Below are 15,347 nucleotides of genomic sequence, written 5' to 3'. Positions count from 1 at the left end.
AGTTGAGATGAATACGCCTCAATGTAAATCAAGGAGAGAGCAGTGGACATCACAGTGGCTGGGATACATCCTCACCCCAGAAAATGTTATTTTAATTCAGTAATTTTCCATTTATCTTTTGTTAATTTCTGCTAGCCATTATTTGGTGTTTTTCTTGCAGCACCCTATCAGGGGCCGCCCAACCATTTTTTTTGTCAATATAAAGTTTAAAACCATAGCAAAAAACAAAGCCAGTGCACTACATTCTTCATTTTAAAATAACACCATTGTTAAATTAATTTAATTCAGTTACTCAAAATCCATACAGAAATAGGATGCACATTCATTCAGATATTAGGAAGTGACTAATTTTATATCCCTCCACCTTCATTGTCTGCCTGTCTGCAGCATATCAATAATGAAGATTAGCATAATATAATTCATTCAGTTTGTATTGTCTACAATAACAGATTCAATCATCAGATTCCTTAAACTGTTCAAATTTCATATCTTTGATGAAAGACAGAAAAGTAATTGAATTGAACAAAAGCTTTTTTCATAAACTCTATATTCATTTCATTAGTGAACTATCGTGCATAATTAACATTTTTCACTCCACTGCATTTTAAAAATTCCTCGACTTTTGGACCTATTTCCAAACATGTCCAAACATGTTACATTTTGAATAATTCACAGAATTTTTACGTGTTTTGCAACTGCAGATCGAAAATATACCTCAAAATGACTGTGATGGCAAAATCTTGGAAAATCTCAGAATATCAATATTTATGAAAGTTAGAGAATAATTTGACTTGACCAGTAGAAACAGACAATTCAACAATCTGAATGAACAGGTAGCTTGTGAAGTGACTAAAAAGCAGAAAAGTGTTTTATTTCATTTGGAAAGATGAATGCTCTGTTTTCTGTTAAACCAGAAGCCTTAGAGATTCAGTCATAAAGTAAACACAAAATAAATATTTAATTCAGGCGTTACATGGCATGGAGGAGACTAGTTTTACCTGTTATAATATAATAATAAAACCTGTCTGACGGGTTTATTTTTTTTTCTCCATTGCAGCTGCCAGAACTGGAAAAGCACGAACTAGATTTGCAAGCATGAGCTAAGGGCGTTCTGTACCATCCTGTTGCCTCCGTGTATCCTGCGAGCTGCGTTTGGGTGATGCTAGTTCCTAGTGGAAAGTAAAAGCAGAGCAAAACTACATGAAATCTTTTCCAACAAGGGCTGTGGGGTGAGTGTGCGATATTTCTATTACTGTCAACAGTTCATATCTGTTCTAGCTTCTAAGTGTTCTTTTTAGAATAGAGTCGATTGGAATATCTGAGCACTGCTTCTTTGCTGCTCATTTTTCCGTGACGGTGCTAATTACTTTCGAGTATTTGCCAGTTCCTTATCACCATTTTAACTTCCGTTTGCAATTGAACGCATTCATAGAAGTGCATTGCTATCTTTGATGTGATGTACAAGTCGATTAATATCGGTATTAATTTACGCTTCTGTTTGAGGCAATTTCGTATGTTGAACATTTAAACAGTGCTGTCACTTGCGGCATTTCGGTAAAAGATACTTCTTTTTCTAAAAGACTTCCCAATGTAAATTCATAATATATTAGAGACTAGAAGCATCAGGCATGTTTCATCTTGTCACAAAAGTCTCAGTTTCTTTTCAAGAGTTGGTTTAATCGATATTTGCATGTAGATCAGGGTTTCATCTGGACGAATATCATAATTAACAATAAGCATGGATTTCAGGGCCTTTTTTTATAATGCAGAGATAAGCTTAGTGCATTGTTTTGCTGATAAGAGAGGAAGGAGAACTGTAAAAGTCAAGCGCAGCAACAGCGCTGGGAAGGACATGCACAGCAGAATCAGCAACATAGTTGTATCATTACAAGATGTCCAGGAATATTAAGGTTGGATGGCAATTTCATCTCCGTTTTGGTGTTTGCCTTCCGTCCCAGCCCGCCCTTCCATGACCGCGTCTTTTACGACTGACACTCTGTGTGGTGCCTGGTGAATGTGGGTGGGGAGCTTTCTATCGTTTGTCTACTTTGTTGACCTTGAGCGATACAATTACCCAAGCATTGGTTTCTCAGGAAAGTTATCACAATTACCCGGCCCCTGCCCTCACCATGCTGATTACTGTTTGAGAAAAACAAACTGTTTAAACAAGCAAACTTGGCAATTCTGTAGAGTGACGAGACAGCATTTCGTGGAGGCGTTTTCATAATACTGTTAATGGTCATATAATATTTGCCATTCATGAAGCAAAAACAATTGGTACCTGCAAGAAATGTTCCAGATGGAGGCCACTTTGATTTGAAATTAGTTTCCTTCCCAACACTTAACAACAATAATTTGCATTTATGTAGCACCTTTAACTTTGGCAAAAAAAATCCCAAAAACTTCACAGGAGCCTAATCAGGCAAAATTTAATACCAAACCACCTGAAGTGATAACAAAGTGTGGAGCTGGATGAATTTTCTGATGAAGGGTCTAGGCCCAAAATGTTAGCTTTTATGCTCCTAAGATGCTGCTTGGCCTGCTTTGTTCATCCAGCTCCATGCTTTGTCATCTCGGATTCTCCAGCATTTGCAGTTCCCATTATACCTGAGGTGATATTCAGGCAGGTTGGTCAGAATGGTAGGTTTGAAGATAAAAATAAACTGCAGGTGCTGGAGATCTGAAACAAAAGCAGAAATTGCTGGAGAAACTCTGTAGGCCTGGCAGCATCTGTGGGAAGAAGGGGGAGTTAACGTTTCAAGTTCTGATGAAGCGTCACTGGACTTGAAACATTAACTCTGCTTTCTTCCCACAGATGCTGCCAAACCTGCTGAATCTCTGCAGCAGCCTCTGCTTTTGTTAGTGGTATGTTTCAAGGATTGACTCAAACAAGGAGAGGGGTGGCAAGGTTTCTGACACTTTCCCAGCTACAATCAGTTCACCGGACGCAAAATGTTAACCCTGATTTCTCTCCACAGATGCTGCCAGACCTGCTGAGTTTTTCCAGCAATTTCTGTTTTTGTTTCTGATTTATAGCATTTGCCGTTCTTTCGGTTTTTATTAAGTTATAAATTGAGTTGCATTTGATCAGGACAGCGTTTATATGGATTGTTGGTCTTGCATACAATGTGATAATTAAAAAGATAAGACTTTATCTATGATTAAATGAAGAAAAAATTAATAAGATGATGATTGGAAGCAATGTCGTCACTCCGACAAAATTCAAGATAAAGGCCAGATAGAAATATTGTCATGTTACCATGAGACAATTATTCAATCAGGCCTCAGAGACTGTACAGAGATAGGTGATGTGATATAGACTGAAAATGATGAATAAGTGGCCACATGAACTGTTCCTAACACCTACTGCCTGGAAACAGGACTACACCATTTATCCTGGATGTGAGTTTGCTCGCTGAGCTGGAAGGTTAGTTTTCAGACGTTTCGTCACCATTCTACGTATCATCATCAGTGAGCCTCCGATGAAGCGCTAGTGTTATGTCCCGCTTTCTATTTATCTGGTTAGGTTTCCTTGGGTTGGTGATGCCATTCCTAGATGTCACAGTAGAGCGAACAGCCAATGGGGAACTTCAAACCAGCGTCTACAGGAAAACAACACATACGGACCAAATACTGAACTACAGGAGCAACCATCCCAACACCCACAAACGAAGCTGCATTAGAACATTATTCCAACGAGCCATCACACACTGCAGCACAGAGGAACTACGCAGAGCAGAGGAAAATCACCGATACAGCGTATTCAAAAAGAATGGGTACCCTATGAACACAGTCCGCCGATTTCTCAGCAACAAACCCAAGCAAACAGACAAAACGGGCTCAGAAACCATAACCACTCTCCCCTACATCAAAGACATTTCCGAAATGACTGCCAGACTACTCAGACCTCTTGGCACCAGGGTAGCCCACAAACCCACCAACACACTAAAACAGCAGCTAATGAACTTAAAAGACCCTATACAGACAACAAATAAAATGAACGTCATCTACAAAATACCTTGCAAGAACTGTGACAAACACTACATTGGACAAACTGGCAGGAAGCTAGCCACCAGGATACATGAACATCAACTAGCCTCAAAACGACATGACCCACTATCATTCGTATCCTTACATACAGATAAAGAAGGACACCACTTTGATTGGGACAACACATCCATCCTAGGACAAGCCAAACAGAGACATGCATGAGAATTCCTAGAAGCATGGCATTCCAACCGGAATTCCATCAACAAACACATTGACTTGGAGCCAATCTACCAACCCCTGAGAAAAAGAACAGGAAATGACATCACCAACCCAAGGAAACCTAACCAGATAAATAGAAAGCGGGACATAACACCAGCGCTTCGTCGGAGGCTCACTGATGATGTTACCTAGAATGGTGACGAAACGTCTGAAAACTAACCTTCCAGCTCAGCGAGCAAACTCACATCCAGAATCTCAACCTGAGCTACAAATCTTCTCAAAACTCGCTAGCACCATTTATCCGCTCATAACTGTTTTGCCATTTAATGTGGTCATGACTCATCTGTAGGGTAACACCAAATATCCACGTTTGCCAAATATCCCTTCACATCCAAAAGTTGTGAAGTGTAGCAATATGAATATTGAAAAAAAATGCCTAACTGAGTTCCGCTTTCAGTAATCTACACTAACTCTTCATTTAACGTTTGTTTGGTGCTCTGATGTCCCTAATAATATGCTTCAGTGAATTCTGTTTTATGATATAGATGTGTTCTTGATTAATTTATTATTTATTGGACATATTAAATTTGAGCTATCTCCCAATTTTTAAAATTCAATCATAAACTTTCAGTGTTCCACAAATGGAACTTTTTTTTGTAGTTGTGTCATGGAAGAGTGCAACATGAGTAACAGTAATATTTTGCTACAGTGTACCAGCAACTACATAGGGAACTGACAGCACTTTAATTGGTCCACTCCTTAAATTTGCAAATAACATTTGCCTTCAGGCTAAGAAAAAAATACTAACAGCCCAATTTGTTTACATTAATTACACAGAAGAACATTTAAAAATCAGGATGGAAAGTTGAAGCTGTATTGGTGGACAAGTAGCCAATTCCATAGAAGCATCAGGACTCAGAGTGACGACTTGGTAAGAAGAACTTGAATTAGACCTACTTTAAAGGACAAGAAATTCTAAGCTTTATTATGGGAAAGCATGCCCCTTGCAGTACTAACCAACAACAAATCCTTTGGGAGCAAGTGCTATTTGTCTTTGGGACCTTCAGTCCCCGAAGTAGACCACAACAAGTAGTAAATTGATTGAGAGGATGTAGATCTATCTGGGAATGATTCAAGCTCAATTCTGAGGATCACATCGACTCCCCACATCATTCACCCATCTTCAAAGTGCTGGAGCTGTATAAGTAGAACATAGAACAGTACAGAGATAGCAAGAACTGCAGATGCTGGAGTTGGAGTCAACATAGTGTGGAGCGGGAGGAACACAGCAGGTCAGGCAGCATCAGAGGAACAGAAGAGTCAACATTTTGGGTTGGAAACCTTCATCAGTCCAACAAAGGGTATTGACCCAAAACATCGATTCTCCTGTTCCTCTGATGCTATCTGCTACTGTGTTCCTCCAGCTCCTCACCATGTTGATAGAACAGCATAACACAGGAACAGCCCATTTGACCCGCGATTTTGGCCAAATATGTCATCGAGTTAAACTAATCCCTTCTGCCTGCCCATTGTCCATGTCCCTCCATTCTTTGTTTATTCTTGTGCTTATCTAAAAGCCCTTTAAATGTCCCTCTGGTATCTGCCTCCGCCACTAACCCTGGCTGCACGTTCCAGGCACTTACCACTCTCAATGTAAAAAAACGTGCCCCTCGCATCTCCTTTGAAATTTCCCCCCCTTACCTTGAATGCATGACCCCTAGTACAGCAAGCAGAAGAGATGTCCCTTCTAACCCACCTTTAGTGAATCAGGCTAATCTCATATCAACAAAAGTAAAAGACTGCAGATACTGCAGATACTGGAGATCTCAAGAAAAACAAAGAGTGTTAGAAAAACTCAGCAGGTCTGGCAACAACCGTGAAGTAAGAATTAGAGTTAACACTTTCAGTCTTTTGTTCAGTGGAAATGTGATAGGTTTGGAGATAAAGGGGAGGAGCAAGTGGAAAAGACGGTCAGATCAGGAGAATGGGTCACTGGATCCGAAATGTTAACTCTGATTTCTTTCCACAGATGCTGCCAGACACGGTGAGCTTCTGTTTTTATTTCTGACTTAGAGCAATCGCAGTCTTTTCAGTTTTTATTTAAGGTCAGATCAGGGACACGTTAGAAGGCAAGGGAGGTTACAGATCAATGGTATCATAAAGGGAAAAGTGTGTGATAATGGTTGTAGAGAGGTTCCAAAGCATAAATCCAGAGTAAGTGTTTATAGTTGATTAAATGTCATTCCTGAATGAAAGCAAAAACATAAAAAATAAGATTCAGACACAGTGATGGAGGGGGTGGCAATATCGAAATGGAGGACACAGTTCATCAGCTGAAGTTGGTGAACTCAATGTTGAGTCTGAAAGGCTGTAATATACCTAAACAGCAAATAAGCCACAATTCCGCCAGCTGCACTGAAACACTGCGAAAAGATTAAACCCAGAAATGTGAGGATGAGAGCAGAGTAATGGATTGAAATGATGAACAACGAGAAGTTTGGCTTCTGGCTTGCAGAGTTGGCGGTGATGTTCTGCACAATTGTCACCAACTCTTCAAGATATTAGCAAGAAAAAATAGTGTAGATAAAGATCAACTATTTCCAGTAATTGGGAATTCTAGAACTCAGGAGAATAGCCTGAGAATTAGGCCTAGACTGTTCAGGAGAGATGATAGTAAACACTTCTACTCTTAAGGGGTGGTAGATGTTTGGAACCCTCTTCCACAAATGGCAGTGGATGGAAGATTGGTTACTAATTTTTAAACTTGATGCTTGTTAAACTATGGCCTAGTGGTGTTATCACTGACTGTTAATCCAAAAACCCCAGTGATGTTCAGGGACCCAGATTCAAATCCCACCATGACAGATGGAATTAAAAATCTAATGATAACTGTGAAACCACTGCCAATTGTCAGGGGAAGAAAAACATCTGGTTCATTAATGTCCTTTAGGGAAGGAAACTGCCATCTTATCTTGGCTGGACTACATCTGACTCTGGACACACAGCAATAAAATACGATTCTTCTTAAATGCCCTTTGGAATGGGCAATAATGCTGGCCTAGCCACCAATGCCATAATCCAGTGAATAAAATAGCATCTGTAAAAAAATGGATATCCACAAAGTCCACATCCTCAGCAATTCCCCCACTAGACCAATCTTCAAATTGCATTCCTTTGATTCAAAAAGTTCTTGGCTTTTATCTCAGCCAGAATTAACTAATCTACAGTATGGTATATGTGGATTCTGGCCATCTACAAACAGATGTGAACATGATTTGCTACTTCTAGAGAGGGTAACAGATATAATACCGATTATGTTGTAACGAACATATATCTGATTCATTGAATATTTCATGAAGTGTGTAGTTTTGAGATAATGGTTATCTGCTACTATGTATGGACAAGACTAACCAATAATCTAGTGATAGATGTAGAGCTGATTTACTTCTGAAATAGTTTAAACTCAATTCTCTAAATATGTTGTTTCATTATCATTGTTTTTATGTTGCCAATGTTTTGTGACATATTCCATGCATCTTCCACACTTGATCCTCACACCCAATCTAAAATTGGTATCAATTCAAAGGCTCATCCTCACATTCCTTGTCTATTATTGAAGATCTGTTTCAATTATGCAAAGTTGTAAAACATGCTTTTTCCTTATGACTATAAAATATAGGATCTAAATTCGGCTATTCGTCCCATCAAGTTTGCTCTTCCTGTAATGTCCAGGTGCCATGACCTGTTCCTTTAAAAGACAAGGGTGCAAACTAAAGCAGAATGTAATACATTTTTGGTTTCATATATAAGAGATAACACAGCATGGAGCTGGAGGAGCACAGCAGACCAGGCGGCATCAGAAGAGCAGGCAAGTTGACATTTCGAGCCATGACCCTTCTTCAGAAAATTTCAGTTCATTTTCAGTTTCATCACCTGATTAACAATGTTGGGATGCTTTGTTCAAAACAGAATAAGAATGGGGGACAGTTGGGGCTGGGGGCTTATGACAGGGACAGGCATGTTCAGTTCTCCATCAGATGATGAATACTGACGTATTTTCTCATAAAGGAAAAGATCAAACTTTCAGAGACAGTAAGAACTGCCGATACTGGAGCCAGAGATAACACGGTGTGAAGCTGGAGGACCACAGCGGGCCAGGCAGCATCAGAGGAGCAGGAAAGCTGACATTTCAGGTTGGGATCCTTCTTCAGAAAAATCAACTTTTTCTGAAGAGGGGTCTCGACCCGAAACGTCAGCTTTCCTGCTCCTCTGGTGCTGCCTGGCCTGCTGTGGTCCTCCAGCTCCACACTGTGTTATCTATAGATCAAATTTCATTTGTGTGATCCAGTGTCTGAAGCAGGTTACCTTGGAGCAAGATTATTTCAAATCAGTGCTCAAAATTCATGGGACAACAGGTCATATTGCCTCCGAAAGTGGCCAAATTCACCCAAGGGAAATGAAACATCAGTGTAACCAATCAGAAAAGGGTTTCTGCGGCACATGAAACTGAGACATTTTGAAAGCAGCAGTGTCTCCAATCACAGGCGGTTTCTCCCCTGTGTTTGCTGCTGATGAACTCATTGGTGAAACTACCAGCCGCAGCTAGAGTGAGAAACAACCTGTGACTGAAGGAGTGGCAAGTGAGCAACAAGAGTGACAGGGCCTGGAGACAGCGAATGTGTTGGCCAAAGCCAGAGGAGAGAGCTAGTGCCAGGGGAGACTAAGGGACCAAGTCTGCCTGGTGAGGCCAGAGGGGAGAGCCAGTCTCCTGGCCAAGACCAGAGGGTAAAGCACATAGATGAGGCCAGGGGTGTAGAGCAAGTCTGCCTGCCAAGGCTAGAGGATGAAATGAAACTGCCAGGTATGGTCAAGGAGTGAGCGAGTCTGTCAGGAAAGGCAAGAAGTGAGTGGCTTGAAGTAGGAATGTCTGTAAAACGAGGAGAGGAAGGGAAACTGCCAAGTAGAGCTTTATCAACAATGGAAAACATGATGTGACAAGTAATGGGGTCCTTGATAGTTAATGTGCTTCTTATGAAGTGTGTGTAATTGAAAAAAAAATGCTGTAAACTCATGGCTGTTGTCATGAGTCAACTTGAATTCCGCCTAGCGAATCTCAGCTCACTTTATATGTTGTAGCTTTCAGCTGAATAGCAGGTTGATCATTATTGAGGATATAGGTGAATTTTTCTGCTTCTGTGAGATACCTGACTGCATCTCACCCACAGAAGGAGTTAGTGAGAATGAAAAAGGAGCCCCTGAAATCAAAAGGTCCCAGAAATCAAAAAATAGTCGGTGAAAAATGGTAAGAAGAGCCCCTTGAAAAGAAAGGGACTGAATGCATACAATATTTTGGTCAGGTGGCATTTCCATTGAACAAAAACAAAGTCGCTGGAAAAGCTCAGCAGGTCTAGCAGCATCTGTGAAGTAAACACAGATGCTGCCAGACCTGCTGAGTTTTTCCAGCAACATTTTTCTTGTTCCTGATTTACAGTATCTGCAGTTCTTTCGGTTGTCATTTCCATTGAGTTTCATGGAGAGTTTCTGTGGTGGAGTTTTCCACATTATCATCCCAAACTCATCTATTAGCCACCTACGTTACAATGTAGTATAAATTCATTGACCTTCTCCACAATGCAATTTTCTCTCTACGACCTCACACACACTCTACCCCCGTGATTGCCCCACCTCTCACCAAGGCTCGTGTTCTACCTGTCTCCTTATCGCATGTCGCATCAGCCTCGCTTACTCTCACTTACCCAAACCCCGACATTACTAACACTGTATCTCCTACTCACTCATTCAGAACTGCTCAACACCCTTCCCTCACCTGCACCAACACTACTGCTGTGCCACCCATTTTGATCTCCCTCAATTTTTCTTTTAGTCTCCATGCAGGAGAAAATGGCTCAAGTAAGGGCAGAAATAGCAAAGAAAGGAAGTAGGGTACCTCACCCTGTATGAAAAGTGGGACCTGACCCTGATCACTGCTATCTGTGCCCAAGCCCTTGGACTGATATCAGAGACTGACCATAACTTGCTGTGTTGGGATACCCTGACTGTCGAGTGGTCTCCCTTGTTGTGACTGAGCACCACTCCATCCCAACTTTGAGACATGGACATTTGGTTATAGCATTTGCAGTGTTTCTGCCACATCAGCTACTGGCACATGATGCAGGTGTAACAGCAATGTAACATGGTGACATAAGGCAATATGTCAAGCCCCTGGATTAGTGTCTGCTGACAAGTATAACAGTCTGCCTGGCTTGGTGTCTGCATTAAAAAGGCAATGCAAGGCAGAGATGCTGCAAACATCCAGGTAGGCACAAAGTGAGTGAGCAACCCTGAGATGCGGCCTCCTGTAATGCATGTGCTCTGTTCCTGTCCAAAAATGTCCTTGCAACAGCATTGCAATGAGAAATTCTATTGTACTCCAATGTATAGCATTACAGTGCGAAAGAGGATTACAAATGTGCCATGATGATGGGAGCAGGCTGGCATATTTTAATATCAAGGTCTATGGATATGGGGTGCACACTGCCCATGGAGTGTCCAAGCTGGAAGTCCGGAGAAGCAAGCAGTGAGCTGGAGTTGCCACGCATCCAATCCGATTGTCTTGTTGGGAATTTTTGGTGTCTAATTTCCATCCAGTAAGAGGTAGAATGGGAAGCTACATCTTAATGAGGTGAGATTCCAGGACAATAAACAATATTCCCTGTTAAATTTCATCTTACAGCTCCCAAGCAAGAATTTCATTGTGACACTCTGTTAGAAAATGCAAATTGCTGTTTCCAATGTTGCTAAAAGCCTCACTGAACTTTACACAGGTATTCTCAGATTTTCTACTGTTGTCCATTTTGTTCCGGACCTTACAAAATTCTGCCCATTATTCTGGCATCATTGTCAATATAGTTAAAATGGTTTCACAGTGAGGATTATAGATGAATTTCCTTCATAATTTTCATTCTATCTTCTTTCAAGCCATTCTATTTCAGTGAAAATAAACATTAAAATCTTTGTATCATTTTAGTAAAACACAGGAATTTGGGCGTCCTCTATAAATGAGCTGCTTGAGGTCACATCATCCTTTCTTTGTCTTGTGCCTGTTAGAAGAAGGATTTTACTGTCTAATAAAATCTTGTAAATCACGGTGGTAAAATGCACAATAAAAAGTGACTGGGATTGCACTACAACACATAAATACCCATCGCAGCTCAAGAGTCATGAATAGACTCCCAAGCAACATTGGCTTTGAAGGACTTTATGCTGTTTACCTTTGGAATTTGATGTTCTTACAATTGTCCCATATGACAGGTGAAAGCATGTTTTACAACTTTTGAATAGTAATTGCAGACCATAGGTCAGCTTTCAGTTTAAACGGTGTAAATTCTCACTTTCTCATACCACTGTTTAATTTTGATAGCATGCAATCATTCTGTTTCTGGAAAAGGCAGGATTCTAAGCAAAGAGTGAATTCTAAATGGGCATCAGAATTGCCAGTGTTCCAGCTATTTCATGATGCCCAGCAAGTTTCAGCAAAAAAAGGCATGGACAAACATGCATCCAAGAAATTTTGTGGAATAATGGTGTCATTTATTGAGGAACTCATACTTATGGAAACAAGCCAAAAGTGAGTAGATCATTTGCCTGGACAGGATATTGCTCATTACAGACTCTTTGGCAGCCCCAGAAGTCTTCCTGCGTGATATCTATGAATGAGGCCTTTTTTAAAAAAAGAAAAATGCAAATTTAAAATGTTTGAGATTAATGGGTCCTTGGCAGCATGGATTAGAAGTTGGCCAAAAGTTTTGTAACAGCAGATAGTTACATATGGGGATTTCTCAGATTGGAGATGAGCTAAAAGTGGAGATCCCCAGGGATTGATATTGTTATCCTTGCTTTTTCTGATTTATATGTGCAATTTGGAAATGGGTGTTGAGGGAAAACTCTCTAATTGTGTAGATGAAACTAAACGAGGGAGAATAGTGAATCATGACGATAATGCTGAACAACGTCAGAGGGACATTGACAAGTTGGCCAAATGGGCAGGCACCTGCCTGATGAATTTCAATGCAGAGAAATGTGAGGTGATACATTTTGGTAGAAGACACGCAGAGAGACAATACATGCTCAATGGTACAACTTTGAAGGGAGACAGGAGCAGAGGAATGTTGGGGTTCTTGTATATGATTCTCTGCAGATGGCCAGGTAGGTTGAAACAGTTGTTAAGAAGGCTTATAAGATCCGTGGGTTTATACGTAGAGGCATAGAGTGAAAAAAACAAGGACATGATGGTACATCCCTACAAATCATTGGTCAGATGACATTTGGAATAATGTATTCAGTTCTAGGCGCCATATTTAAGAAAGGATGTTTGACCCCTGGAGACACTGCAAAGAAAATATACTATAGCAACACCAGGAATGATACAAGGAAGGATTGGAGAGATTGAATATGTTCTTCTTGTAGCAGAGAAGGTTAAGTGGAGACCTCATTAAGGTGTTCAAAATTATGAACAATTTTGACAAGGTAAAGAAGGATATTCTGTTACCACCAGTGGGTATGTCAATAACTAGTGGTCACAATTTCTAGATTGCTGGCAAGAGAGCTTAGAGTGAGATGAGGAGAAACATCTTTATTCAGAGAGTCATTGGAATTTGCAATGTGCAGTGTTCCATAAGACTTTTAAAAGAGAGCTGGAGAGAAATGTTGGAAAGTGTTGAATTTAAAGACAGCCATGGAAAGGTAGCACAATGACTTAGTGGTTAACACTGCTGCCTCACAGCACCAGGGACCTAGGTTTGATTCCAGCCTTGGGTAGCTGTGTGGACTTTGCACATTCTCCCAGTGTCTGAGTGGCTTTCCACTGGGTGCTCCAGTTTCCTGCCACCATCCAAAGATGTGCAGGTTAGGTGGATTAGCCATGGTAAATGCAGGCTACAGAGATGGGGAGAGACACTGTTTGGAGGGTTGGTGCTGACCCGATGAGCTGAAAGGCCTCTTTCTGCACTGTAGGGATTCTGTGATTCATAAGAATGAGACCAGCTGGGTAGCTCTTTCAGGAGCTGGTAAAAACACGATGGGCTCAATGGCCTCCTTCTGTGCTGTAAAATTCTCTGATCCTGTGTACTTCTGCAAAGGTGTTTACTGGCCACAGTTTAAGACAGGGTTTTCACTTCTTTTCAGCACGCTTTTTTTAATGAATCAAAATAAGAAAAGATTTGCATTTACGTAGCACCATTAACAATTTTAGTGTATCCGTGTAGCCAGTGAAATATTTTAAATTGTATCCATTACTATAATGTGGGAATTTCATCAACTAACTTGTACACAACAAGATCTCAAAAACAGTAATACAATAACTGACCCAATAAACTCTTAATAGGAACAAAAACAAAAATTGCTGGAGAAACTCAGCAGGTCTGATTGCATCTGTGAGAAGAAAGCAGCATTCTGATGAAGAGTTATTGGACTCTTCACATCAACTCTGCTTTCTTCCCACAAATGAAGCCAGACCTGCTGAGTTTCTCCAGCACAATTTCTGTTTTTGTTTCAAATCTCGAGCATCCACAGTTCTGTGTTTTATAAAACAGTTAATAGGCATTGGATGAAGGATGGTTAGTTGCCAGGACACAAGAATGAACTGCCTTGTTCTGGTACAAAGAGGTTTTCTGGCCTTTACATTCACCGGAGAGAACAGACAAGGCCTCATTTTAACATCTGAACTTTTTGCCCCTTCCTGTATTCTGAGTCTCAGTGCCTTCACTTCATCCCTTCATAAGTTCTTGTTCTCTTTGTGTGATGGTATACAGTGATAACATGCTGGCCACTGATTTAGAAGCTTGTGGAGAGATAATGGGAACTGCAGATGCTGGAGAATTCCAAGATAATAAAATGTGAGGCTGGATGAACACAGCAGGCCAAGCAGCATCTCAGGAGCACAAAAGCTGACGTTTCGGGCCTAGACCCTCCATCAGAGAGGGGGATGGGGAGAGGGAACTGGAATAAATAGGGAGAGAGGGGGAGGCGGACCGAAGATGGAGAGTAAAGAAGATAGGTGGAGAGAGTGTAAGTGGGGAGGTAGGGAGGGGATAGGTCAGTCCAGGGAAGACGGACAGGTCAAGGAGGTGGGATGAGGTTAGTAGGTAGCTGGGGGTGCGGCTTGGGGTGGGAGGAAGGGATGGGTGAGAGGAAGAACCGGTTAGGGAGGCAGAGACAGGTTGGACTGGTTTTAGGATGCAGTGGGTGGGGGGGAAGTGCTGGGCTGGTTGTGTGGTGCAGTGGGGGGAGGAGACAAACTGGGCTGGTTTTGGGATGCAGTTGGGGAAGGGGAGATTTTGAAACTGGTGAAGTCCACATTGATACCATATGGCTGCAGGATTCCCAGGCGGAATATGAGTTGCTGTTCCTGCAACCTTCGGGTGGCATCATTGTGGCACTGCAGGAGGCCCATGATGGACATGACATCTAGAAAATGGGAGGGGGAGTGGAAATGGTTTGCGACTGGGAGGTGCAGTTGTTTGTTGCGAACTGAGCGGAGGTGTTCTGCAAAGCGGTCCCCAAGCCTCCGCTTGGTTTCCCCAATGTAGAGGAAGCCACACCGGGTACAGTGGATGCAGTATACCACATTGGCAGATGTGCAGGTGAACCTCTGCTTAAATGTGGAATGTCATCTTGGGGCCTGGGATGGGGGTGAGGGAGGAGGTGTGGGGACAAGTGTAGCATTTCCTGCGGTTGCAGGGGAAGGTGCCGGGTGTGGTGGGGTTGGAGGGCAGTGTGGAGCGAACAAGGGAGTCACGGAGAGAGTGGTCTCTCCAGAAAGCTGACAGGGGAGGGGATGGAAAAATGTCTTGGGTGGTGGGGTCGGATTGTAAATGGCGGAAGTGTCGGAGGATAATGCGTTGTATCCGGAGGTTGGTAGGGTGGTGTGTGAGAACGAGGGGGATCCTCTTGGGGCGGTTGTGGCGGCGGCGGGGTGTGAGAGATGTGTTGCGGGAAATACGGGAGAGGCGGTCAAGGACATCAGTTACAAGCTGGTTGCCTGAGATGGAGACTGAGAGGTCCAGGAAGGTGAGGGATGTGCTGGAGATGGCCCAGGTGAACTGAAGGTTGGGGTGGAAGGTGTTGGTGAAGTCGATGAA

At 41.9% G+C, this 15,347-nt stretch overlaps 1 protein-coding gene across 4 annotated transcripts in view; it reads left to right on the top strand.

The window, feature by feature from the left end:
- Positions 1–1,062: 1,062 nt before the first annotated feature.
- Positions 1,063–15,347, top strand: part of LOC125461430 (uncharacterized) — a 103,116-nt gene continuing 88,831 nt past the window's right edge. For 3 of the 4 annotated variants that reach the window (XM_059652761.1, XM_059652760.1, XM_059652758.1), the window contains exons 1-2: positions 1,063–1,229; positions 5,047–5,140. The gene's annotated coding sequence lies outside the window, so the exon portion shown is untranslated. The remainder of the gene's footprint in view (positions 1,230–5,046; positions 5,141–15,347) is intronic. The other variant, XM_059652759.1, reaches the window with a different exon arrangement.

The sequence above is a fragment of the Stegostoma tigrinum genome, chromosome 19, assembly GCF_030684315.1.
Source record: "Stegostoma tigrinum isolate sSteTig4 chromosome 19, sSteTig4.hap1, whole genome shotgun sequence".
NCBI lineage: Eukaryota > Metazoa > Chordata > Chondrichthyes > Orectolobiformes > Stegostomatidae > Stegostoma > Stegostoma tigrinum.
The sequence above is the reverse complement of the archived record's forward strand: the minus strand, read 5'-3'. Positions and strand labels throughout refer to the sequence as shown.